A 4,077-nucleotide genomic window follows, 5' to 3' on the forward strand; every position below is an offset into this window, starting at 1 on the left:
GACTGATTTGTATCACACACTGAGGAATCAGAAAGAAATGTGGGTAATTAAGCCGTACAATAAGTGTCCTGATCAGGAGAGTTTGATGGTAGTGGAGCAGTAGTAGAACCAGTATGTGTAAGATCACAGAGGTTTGTGGGTAATTGGACTTAGTCATAAACAGCTTGGGAGGGACCAGAGGGGTTTGTGGGTAGACTGACAGTAGAGTAGACTGTAGGAGCTTTAGTGTCTGAGACAGAATGACTTCTGGTGTCTTTCACACTAGTTCGGTATATGTGATGCATACCTCCTATGGTGTGAACAGCTATGACGAGTTTACCAAATAAATAGATTCGGAAGGTTATATTATGGAGACAAAGAAGACTCCACTAAAACCTATAAAATGGATACAAAGGGAACGCCTTTTGAAAAGAAAAATGAAATTCAGTAAATGCAAAAGAATGAAGATGGTCCCTCATCATTGCAAATATGGTTACATGATGGTAAGTAAACTTGAACTTATTTTGGTAATACTAATTTAGCATATAAGTTCATCTTATAAGTATTGCAGTTGAAACCAGTATTATTTACAGTATTATACATTTACTGGTCACTTTATTAGACACATAACCATGTTGATGGGTTATCACCTCCATTTGACTGCACTCCAGGACATTTATTATTATTATTATTATTATTACATTTACATTTGCGGCATTTAGCAGATGCTCTTATCCAGAGCGACTTACAAAAGTGCTTTGTCATTTACTCATAGAATAAATCCTAGTACAGTACAGCAGGTTATTATTACAGGTTATTATTATTATTATTATTATTATTATTATTATATTTGTTTTAATTTGTGGGTGGTGGGGTAACAATAATCTGTGTAGCTCTTACTCTGGTACTAGGTCTATCTTGGTATAAAGGCTACAGTTCTATTAAGGATGATCAGTGGAAACTGGATGCACCTGATCTCAGTTTTGAGTGTCATGGCAAAGGCTGTGAATACTTATGTACATGTGATTTTAAAAAATAAATAAATTTGCAAAAATTCCAAACTAACTTTTTTCACTTTGTCATTATGGGGTATTGTGTGTAGAATTATGAGGGAAAAAATGAATTTAATCCATTTTGGAATAATGCTGTAACATAACAAAATCTGGCAAAAGGCAAGTGCTGTGAATACTTTCTGGATGCACTGTATATTCTCTATGAAAACAGCTGGGTTGAGAATCAAAATTTAAATCCAGATTGGTCCTTGGGCAATTTTTCAGTACTGATGATAACAATTTGACCTCAGAATGCTTCAATAACCCCTGGTGCAATTAGAAACAACTGAAAAACAATTTGATCAGTAAGTCCTTCTTCTAAGCCAAACTACTAGCAGCATCATTCATTGAATGGAGCTCTTTAATAATGATCAACATCAGCTGTCAGGCATTACAAGAAGTCAACCATTACCACTAAAATAATAATTTGTAATAGGTCCTAATTTGTACATGTAGACAGAGGTCTTGCAGATTATTTATAAAAAAACAAGCTGCACAAATGACAACATGTATTTAAATACATATGTAAAGAAGATATTTGTGTGTACTAAATGTTTCTCATTTTTAAAGCTGAGTGGATTAGGAAGATCAACTTAAACAGGTATTTCTGCGTTTTATCAATTTCGCATGTGTTTTTACACACATAAAACTTTTATAAACTAAGACCTCCAGCCTAAGGATGCATGGTGCCATTTTAGTTAAATACATGGGCTCACACACACACACACACACACACACACACACACACACACACACACACACACACACACACACACACACACACTCACACACACACACACACACACACACACACACACACACACACACACTCACACACACATACACACACTTACACACACACACACACACACACACACATATTCACACACACACACACACACACACACACACACACACACACACACACACACACACACACACACACATTCACACACACACACACTCACACACACACACACACACACACACACACACACACACACACACACAGAAAAATACACTCTGTACATTGCTATCTCATAATAATATAACTTCTCTTGTTGTTTTGCAGGCATGACAGAGCTGATCCTTGTAGGTTCAATGCCAATCAGCACTAGACAGGTATCAGGCCTTGATCTAAACCACATGCCATCCAGTGGACAGGGACAGTACTGAGGACAAAGTCAAATGTGATGCTAATACTGTTGTATACCTACTCTCTCCCAGAATTTTGTTAATGTTTCTGAAGGACACTCAATCTATTAAGGAGACTAGATATGCATTTAAAATGGCTGCAGAACACTGAGTAAAGTGGTACTATGCAAACTTCTCTATAGCTACAATATTTGTGCTATAACAATTCCACAGTAATGTAGAAGGTTTCAACATATTTTAGCTTGACTGCCTTGATTAACGCAGATAGAACCTTTATACAAATTGTTCTTCTGCAGAATGAGTGCATCTATCAGGAGATTGAAGATCAGGAGCTGAGTACTGCAGTAACGTCCACACTCACCACTGTCTACAGCACAGTGGGGTCTTCACACACTGTAATCTACTCCAGTGTAGATGAACCATCTGACTCCATCACATACTGCACTGTAAATGTGTCTCAGCAAAGCACAACCCATGCACTAAACTCCAATGAAGCTGAGGACTCTGTGATTTACTCCAAAATGACCTTCTAAGTTTAACCAAAAAACCCAGTCTGTCCACAGTCATCAACAGAGCAACACATAAGACTGAACAACGGCTCATTTAATCATCCATTTAAAGGCTGCAAACAGTTGACAACTCAGAAAAACTTTTTCCTTGGAAACTTAATATCTATCATAACAGTCTATGCATGGCTGACTTGGGGAGGTGCAAGCCACAGAGTAAGTGTGAGGAGGAGAAGAGTAAATATTTGTCGGTATTCGGATCTCCTTACTCAACTTGTGGATCTGGCAGCACGGCACTGTTTATAACTCTCAAAGGAACGTTTGCCAGTGAGCTGATTCTGCGCACAGGACTCTCAGTAATAATATGATAATATACATGTATCATGTATGTAACTGTTATTCTGTTTGTTCTGTTTTTGTGGCAGTGGAATTTACCTGATGAGTTCAGGAGGAAACTCTGTCATCTGGTGGAAATAATATGCTTTTTAGATTAATATGTTTTCTGATATATTAAAGGTTTTCATGTGTAAAAAACCTTTTAACAGCTACAAGAAATTGTCCAAGTGGATCTAATAACAGGGTGTCTAGGACAGACTCTAACAAGAAATGATGTGAAATGTCTGCTACTGTATGTGTATGTGTGTGCATGCGCATATATATGTGTGTGTGTGTGTGTGTGTGTGTGTGTGTGCGTGTGTGTGTGTGTGTGTGTGTGTGTGAATTAAAGAAAAATGACAAAGTGAGGGAAAATAGGAGAAGGTGACTGTATATTTTAAACTCTGCATAACACAAAACACTTCCCTCAGTACTTAATTATTCCAAAATCACAGACAGACACACCCAGTTCAGCACAAATGGCAGCCACACCCTACTCCTGCTGAACTGACCAGAGCATATTTACAAGGGAGTCTGTTGTAACAGGTACCACCTTAGGCCTTTTAAAAGGCAACATCACTGGTGTCAATAAACTACAGGTTTATTAATACAATTTAACATTCATAAAATAAAATACAATGAGCAGAAAATCTGGTTCTGCATTTCAATCACAAAGGGCTTCACTGACATTTAACGTGGTCACCATACACACATGTGCATAAATCACTTCGTCAATACAATTCACGATATTTTAGTTTATTTCCACACCACGCCTAATAAATCCCTGCCATAACATTCTACATCACAAGAGCTTGATCACTCCCTATGATCTTGTATGCTGTCAGTTTATCATTATATGAGTCAAGACTTCTGTTCTGACATTATTTATTCAACTGGACTAATTACATATATCCGTTTGAATATGAATATGATGATAATGAATCCATATGAACAATAGTTTATTGTGAGTAAATTTTATGATAAATTATAATAATATGAATTATAAAATA

General features: G+C 36.9%; 1 long non-coding RNA gene across 1 annotated transcript; it reads left to right on the forward strand.

Moving 5' to 3' along the window:
• The first annotated feature begins 313 nt into the window (after nucleotides 1-313).
• LOC118242648 (uncharacterized) lies at nucleotides 314-3,430 on the forward strand. Its single transcript, XR_004776985.2, has 4 exons — nucleotides 314-482; nucleotides 1,602-1,632; nucleotides 2,104-2,153; nucleotides 2,483-3,430. It is a non-coding gene; the product is annotated as an uncharacterized LOC118242648 (long non-coding RNA).
• Nucleotides 3,431-4,077: the final 647 nt, after the last annotated feature.

The sequence above is a fragment of the Electrophorus electricus genome, chromosome 18 (assembly GCF_041902795.1).
Source record: "Electrophorus electricus isolate QZ-2024a chromosome 18, ASM4190279v1, whole genome shotgun sequence".
NCBI classification, from domain to species: Eukaryota; Metazoa; Chordata; class Actinopteri; order Gymnotiformes; family Gymnotidae; genus Electrophorus; species Electrophorus electricus.